This window comes from Ctenocephalides felis, unplaced genomic scaffold (assembly GCF_003426905.1).
Source record: "Ctenocephalides felis isolate EL2017-DRISC unplaced genomic scaffold, ASM342690v1 CF-g0.4_SCAFFOLD_03570, whole genome shotgun sequence".
Classification (NCBI taxonomy): Eukaryota; Metazoa; Arthropoda; class Insecta; order Siphonaptera; family Pulicidae; genus Ctenocephalides; species Ctenocephalides felis.
The window spans coordinates 18,335,666-18,344,231 of record NW_020539724.1 but is presented as its reverse complement, the minus strand read 5'-3'; the positions used below and the strand labels follow the sequence as shown (position 1 = coordinate 18,344,231).

Sequence of the window (8,566 nt, the reverse complement as noted above, 5' to 3'; positions counted from 1 at the left end):
CTACAGTGTCTGACACTTTAGGTGAAGGTACTACTGAATAAGTATTCATAATCTGTCTGGGTATTCCTCTCTGATTTTAGAAATAAGTAGAGTACCCATACCAGATCCAGTACCACCTCCCAAAGAGTGAGTTAATTGGAAACCTTGTAAGCAATCACAGGACTCAGCCTCTTTGCGAACAACATCTAAAACGGAATCAACAAGTTCAGCCCCCTCGGTGTAATGTCCCTTCGCCCAGTTGTTTTCGGCTCCACTTTGGCCAAAGACGAAGTTATCGGGACGGAAAATCTGTCCATATGGTCCAGAACGGACCGAGTCCATGGTTCCTGGCTCCAAATCCACAAGAATGGCGCGAGGAACGTACTTGCCGCCGGAGGCTTCATTGTAATAAACATTGATACGTTCCAGTTGAAGATCAGAGTCTCCATGTAGGCTCCAGTAGGGTCAATGCCATGCTCATCAGAGATGATTTCCCAGAACTATAATGAAATTATGGCTGTAGACTTATTACATGAAAGTAATTTCACTTTGTACAAGCACTACAACAAGTTCGTAACAGTAATTTTTTTCATTGTAACACTGTTTCGGATATCCATGAATAAAACGATAAAAGAAAACGATCGATACGAAACATGCAGACGATGAAAGAATCTTAAGAAAACCTTTGTTGAAACGCAAATATAGAAAAATCAATAAAACTGAAAATCAACTTCAATGCGGCAAAAGAACATCATAATGGAGTCGCTTAAAATAACTTACCTTGGCTCCAATTTGGTTTCCGCATTGTCCAGTTTGAATGTGAACGATTTCCCTCATTTTGAAATGTTAATTAGTTACACAACTAAATACTTTGTATATCAAACTGGCTACCAAGAAGCCACAAACAACGCTAATAAAAATGCCGAACTGACAGGACGCGCTTCGCTTTATGTAAAAACCGGCAACGCCCGACGCCGGCCTATGATTGGTCGATAAACGCGGGCGCAGTGTTGCCATAGCGGAATAATGTTTCCATGTATTTTAAAGCGGCAAATTCAAAATAGATATTGCTAAATTGATTGAACGATTCGTAATCCTAACTAAAATTGCATATAAAGTTAGAAGTATTTGCGTAATTCTTCATTAATGAGATATTATGAAATAATAAATTTTCACACTACTGTCCCCGATATTCTAATTTCAAAAATCTCTAACAATTTCATTAGCAAATCTAAATATTTGGGATACATAATTTCAAGACTTCTGTTCCTTAAATTCAATAATATATTGTTAAACTTGATCTATCGATCAATTGATTTAAAAATAACTTAAAAAGTAATTAATTGCTAATATATATGTATGTAGTATTTATATGCTAGTATTTATAAACTATCAATGCTGAAGAGCAGAACATAAAAATATAAACGATGATTTGAAAATATTATTAAATTTGTTCTACAATTAACGAATTAAAAAAATTACTCATTTGTTCACAATCGTAATGCATTGCTAATTAAGATTACAGCAAAATACTAATTAATATAAAACAATAACATTAAAGCTATTACGAATCACGTCACAAGTGATATATGAACAAACAATTTGAATTGTTGTTTATTTTTATTCATCTAATAATAAATTGAATTATTTAGTGCTGTTGAGTATTTTATCAATTTAATTATAACTATATCAATTGGCTTTAGGAAAGGTTATGGCCATCAAATAAAAAGACAAAGATTAGCATAATTTAATTTAAAAAAATAAGAATAACTTGAATACACAATGCAATTTAATAAAATAATTACAATAGTTTTTGAATTAACATTAATGCTAAAACAGAATATAAAAATTACTGTTGAAGAAACGGTTTGACCTAGCATAATGCAAAACTGATATGATTACAGCTGTCTGAAATTGTTTTTGATTTTTTCAAATTGTTAAAAATTATACAAAAAATTTGAATAAAAGAATCATTTAGGGAGTTACTTTTGAACATATAATAATTGTTATGTCTTACTGTTCAAAATGATATCAGGCGTCCAGAGAACATAAATTTAGCTAATTTACTTCAGAACATGTTCATTATTTCATTCTTAAAACATTTGAACCAGACACCTGAAGTTTATAATAAATATCTTTATATAATATAGCAAATTGATTTTTTTGTTCATATCTTAACAGCAATCAGAACCTTACATCATATAAGCTGTTGAGCAGAAACTTCTCCTTACTTCGCATTTTTGGATGGTAACCCAATCCATCCATATTTGATGATTTTATTATTAGAATTTATCTAATAGGGCTGACTGTTTATTGGTCTACTTTTCATTAATGCCGGGTAAGGACTATTTTCACTTGGAAACATATTGCTATCTATGTTTCCGAATGAAAATTGTTGTTACTACTGCTTGACAACAGGCTGCTCGAGACGAGTACCGAACCCGGGACCTCTGAATCAAGCCTCGTCGCTCTTAACCGCTTACCTAAAGGGCAAGCCCAAATTGAAAAATTAATACTATTTATTTCATTGAAAGACTTACTAATATGTCTGATCCAATTAGTAGTATCATCAAATGTAACGATTATACATATTATTTCTAATGAAAAAGGGAAAATGAAGAGATTTTATACTGACTGACTGAGACAGACTGAGATTTTCGATTTTAAAATGAAAACTAAAGTATCGGTAGAAAAAAAAACAAAGAATCCTGCATATTTATGTACAATTTGAGACATTTCTTCTTTTTTGAGAAACCTGGTCAAAAATATAAAATTAAGATGATTCAAGACAAGAGGAAGCGGAAATCCTGGATAGTCAAATCAGGCATTTTCAACTCAAATATGATTCAGGCTCATTGATTTTTGGATGCATAAAAACAAATAAATATAACTCAATTAATTGATTTCAAAATATACGTTGGAATCAATACCGATCCCAATTGCTATTGTTTGCGTGGAGCGACTAGGGCGGATGCTGAGCACGCCATTATGGAGTGCAAAAAAGGTAAAAGGGTAAGAAAGAACTTTGGAGGCAGAAAGTAAGGCAAAAAATCTCCTTTCCAACTAGTTTTATAACATTATTGACAAAGAAAAGGATATATGGTGTACTATAATTATATATAATAATAAAAATAAACGTTTTAACGGATATTACTGAAAAAGAACAAAGTAGAGTCCATATATTTATAAACGTTACTGTTTTTATTTTTTATTAATTCAAGAAGACACTTACACTTGTAGCAATACACATCACTCATTTTTTTTTTCATTTTTACTATTTGACTGCAGCATCAATTTGCTTGGGAAGATCACACTTTTCATAACGCTCTCACCAATACGTACCTAGTAGGTAATTTGAAGCAAAACTTCTTGCCTGACTTAGGGAGTAAGAGTAGGTAGTACCTTAAGTTGGCTTCAAAATTTAAATTACAATTTATATTTTTTTCTAAATCCGTCTCTTATACTTTGATAATCACTGTATTAAATAATTAAAGCCGGAAGGTACGTAGGCATTGTTCAATCACCGCTATATAAAAGTGATGTATTGTTTCTAAAATGGTAAAGTTACCTGGCCGTACATGGTATCGCATTTATCACAAAGTAATAATACTACAATCGGTTCTTAGAAAATATTACCACTTGCTATATAATAATTCACATATTACAATATTAAACAAACTCGATTTCTTATTAGATCATTAGAAAGTACGAAAGCGCAAGTGTAGGATTGTGGAATTAATGATTTTTTTTGTTGATGCCCAAATATTGAATCTTGATATTGATCCCAATCAATCACATTTCTATAAACAATCATGTTTCATAATTTACAAGAGTCTTGGTCTTGCAACATGATATCAAGCAGTAGTGATACCTATTGTCACTTGAAAATACAGATCAAGTATTTAAAGTTCTCTCATGCCAGGCACCTCTGTCCGCCTGAGATATGAAAATAATGTATATAAATAAATAAATAAAAAAATCACATTAGAAAAGGATAAATATTGGACTATCTTATAATCAAAATATGTCAGAAGTTTAATAGGACAACTTTAGGGTAGTCTTCTAATAAAAATATACCAAAAAGAGAACAGAATAAGTATAGAGATACTTTTTAATTTCAATAGTCATTATTAAAAATAACCGCAAACAATAATTATCAGAACAGCTAATGAAATGTTTGTAAAAAATTATCACAATAGCTTATAATAACCACAGGGTTGCCTTATAAAAATATTGGATTTAAGATATATCATAAGAACATTCAATACAACTCTTATGATCTGATTGGTTCAAAAGCAAGTAAAAAATATTCACATTAGGATTAAATGGTAATTTTTTGAGACTCTTAATTTTTGTTTAAAAATCAAGCAAATATATGTAGGCTTTTAGATTATTTTAAAGTATTTGCCTCCAAATTTAGTAGTTCAATCATGTCTTATGGCCTAATGGTGGTTTTTCCTGGCCAAGTATTATTGTCAGTTTTATATAATGATACTATGCATAATGATTTATAGAATATAGGCCAATGTAAAATTTTATTCGAAGATATCCAATCTTCTGTATAACTAATTAATGTCAATAGATGTAACATTTTCTTCATCTAAGGTAAACTCAAAGAATTCTTCGTTAATTACATAAAGTGTAATTATCAATTGACAAGTACGTGAATATAATTATCATAATGAACAGCGTGTTATTAAAAGTGAATATTATAAATATAAGATAGTGCTAATCCATCAATCTATTCATCTGTATCCATCAATCTTGTGGAATCATTATGAAATAAAGTATAATGTATAAGACTGATTAGAATCTTTAAAAAGCGCGTGCAAAAATTTAAGATTGTATAATTGGTAAATTAGAACTAAATTTATAATTTAAATTATATATATATATATATATAATATATATATATATATATATATACCTAAGACCTAAAGGTCCGCGGATAAAAACATCCACCACCGATATCTCAAAAACAAGAGCAGATAAGAATTTTTTAACAACAAATATTTGAAAGTAGAGGGAAAAGAAGTATACCAGCTATCATCTTGATTCTTACAACGTTGCTATCAGGAGATAACGGCAATGTTTGAAAATCCAGAACAAAAGTATTCTCTTTCGTTGTTAGTTTTTTGGTTGTGAGCACTGTTGTTTAGTTACAAGACCTTAATATGTTTTTAAGTATACATTATTTAATTGTTTCATAGATGTATTGTTAATTTTAAGTTAGATTCCACAGTTTTTCATATAAAAATGTAATAAAACTTACACATAGGTGGGGTAAAAGGTCCAAATAAACTTTTACCCTGGCAAAGGCGTAAAAAATAAAAATAGAAAATAAAAAAGTGAATTAAGTTAATAAAGCAATTTACAACAAATAAATAAATAAATAGTCATTTTAACTTTGCTGATAAATATTTTGACGAAGTACCAGATCAAAGTTATATACAGTGTTATCTCTGTAAAAAATGTACCCATAAAATTAATATTTTGCATTGGTTGAATAATGTAGCTATTATTTTGTAAAATCCTTTCAAAATTAAAATATTGGTCCAGTTTGTCCTCTGGCCGTCCTATTTTATCTTGCCTATAAGGCATAAAGGACCAGGTAACAAATTTTTGAAAAACATACATTTTTATGATAATGAATTAGCTCGCATTTTTAATGAAAATAGTCAGATAGTTATTTTTTTGATATGTGTTATTTATTGTGATTTATTTGATTTGATTTTCACAATATAATTGCTCTAAGTCAAATTGGACTTTTGTTTCCTACCCTACTCTATACATATATACAAATATATGTAGCAAAATTGATTGATTAATTAATTAATTAATTAATAGTTTGATTTTAATGAATTTAAAATAATTTCTAGATAGAACCATTCTGATAGAGATCTTGGCAATGATACTAGTCAGAACGTTGTCTAATTGATGAATCTTCAAATTCTGGTGTCAAACGATTTAGAATGACTTGAATTGCCAAATAAGATATTCTGGCAAATGTATTGTATGAACTCCTCCTTAGTAAACAAATTATAATTAACTTATTCTTGCAGATGTAGTTGTGAATATAATCTCCGCATCAATACCAAAGTAAAAAATCAAATTTAATCTGGGACAGATAAATTCATGGTCCAGAAATTAATAGGAATTCAATTTTTATGCATAAAATATACAATTTAACAAAAATTTACTTAGATTTCTAACTATCTCAAGAACCAAATTTCTGGCTGAAGCACCCATTACTTCAATTATATAAATACTGATGTTGATTTACATATGTGTAGACTATCCTATATGAGCGTATCACGTATCAATACAAAGTCAAGTACAACTGACAGAGAGGATTACATTATTGTGATTGTACAATAGATTCGCATACGAATAGAAGTAGGCAAAATTGTTTATAGGCGAATAACCTGAAACTGTGTCACTAAATTTAATGAAAAAGTACGTGGTACACCATAATTGGTGACCTGACGAAATCTGAGAGTTGGCAGTCTTTAGATAGATGAATGATCTCAAACACGGATCTTCAACGGGTGATTTTTTTTTGCTACTTAAATTTGTTGAGGTTGAATAAAAACCTGTTTTGAAATCCGATTGTATAATACTTTATATATGTTGTTTGTTTTTGAACTGCAATCAGAGTTTAAGACTTCTATGTGCTGTTATGATGATACTTCTTAATTACCTGTTTTTTTCAGAAGGCAAACTAACTGCTCGTTGTATCTACATTTGATATATTGTATACTTTCCGTATGGTAAGTTATAGTAATCGCAAAAAATCGATAAATGAAAATTTTTCATATCTTTACGTTTCAAAGGTTTCTGAATATTCTGGCATACCTTAGGAAAAATGGATGTATGTGTGTGTGTGCGTATGTGTGTGTGCGGATACAAAACTTCATCGACGGTTTCGGGAAGACGGTTCAACCGATTTGAATAATTCAATAAACATTCGATTTGTATTGATAAGAAGACGTGCTGATTAGTTTTTGGCAAAGGCAGGTCTAGCCGTTTCAAAGATACGGAACAAAAAGAGTCAAAAATCGTAATTCAGTTTTATAGAGAACCGAGCTTCCAATTTGAATAATTCAGAAAATGTTTGTTTGTTTTGACGGAATAAAGTACCGTTTAAATTTTTGCGAAGGCAGGTCTAGCGGTTTCAGAAATTAAGTAAAAAAATAAAAAAATGTCATAAGGCAGTCAAGAATGATCATTAGACATATGTACAACAAATTATCAGATATTTTATACAGATTTTAATAACAAGTATGTTTTTGTTTACATTTCTATGAGTTCCGTACCAATGTTTATCTGTTAGATCGCGACGCGGCGCTTACTAATTTTGGTAAAAATGTTTAATAACTATTGCTATTGTATACTTAATAATATTCAGTTCAATCATAAAGAATTTAATTTGAAAAATTTGAATTTTTCATTCAAACTATTTTCCCATTATTTTTGTAAATTTTTATACAAACATACATTTTCTGATTTTGTTTGGTACTTATTTTGCAAAAAAAACAGATTCTATGTAAAAAATTCAAGATTTATATGCAGTAATAAAAATAATTATGTGTTTTTTTTTTCAATTTTATAATACTAAATTTCTTAGATTTGGTTCCATGGGCACTCTTTTTCTACTGGCACCTAAAATCTAAGCACATTGAGATTTTACTACAGTTGGTATTCAAAACCGCTTTCATGCAATTTTTCATTGTTTTCTTTTTAAGTTTTCATATTTATTTCTACAACTATAGTAACTACTGATAACTCGTAATGATCTTTATTAATTCCAATAACTTGTTAGCTTTCCCAATAACTTTTAATATCAGGGCATATGTAAATAACAACAACCTCGATCCTGCAAGCATAAATTATGCTGCATAATGTTCTGAGCTCAAATTTGCACTAGGCACAACTTGATGCCAAGCGGTAGAAAAATCCATTTTTACTTGAAATGCTATAGCAGTATATCACAATACAATTTTCAAGCATGTAAAATAAAAAAAAATATTTTATTGCCTTCTAATAAAGTTTGATAGTAAAAATACGTCACTCTAACTCACAGAATACTGAGAATAGTTTGGATTGCTGTTCAAATATTCCAAACATTATATTTGTAAATACTACATAATCTCTGTCAAATATTTATAATTACTATTCCATTAAATATTTAAATCTAGAAAAAAAACTGATCGCCGCATTACTGCCTCATTTCTCTAAATCTGGGCTACCTTTCAGTATAAAATGGACTTTATAGTAATGTTTGAACTTTCATTTAGAGATTAGAACTAGATTAGATGTTAATGAAATTTATTTTATAATGTAGATTTGTGAAATATTGTACAGGCAATAGTATAAAATTCAAATAATGTCTTTAGTTGGAGAGAGTGTATGTATAGTTAGCTGTTTATATTCAAACCCTGCAGTTTGATGAACATCCCATAATATTCCTTATACTATTTTTATATTTTCCGATTTATATAGCAATGTCAAAACCTATTAATGATTTCATTTGTTAAACTGCACGCTTTGTCATATTTTTTACTTCAAATGCCAATTAATTTATAAT

At 29.5% G+C, this 8,566-nt stretch overlaps 1 pseudogene; it reads right to left on the bottom strand.

Moving 5' to 3' along the window:
* LOC113383518 overlaps window positions 1-920 on the bottom strand; it is a 2,318-nt pseudogene extending 1,398 nt beyond the window's left edge.
* Between the last annotated feature and the right edge of the window lie 7,646 nt (window positions 921-8,566).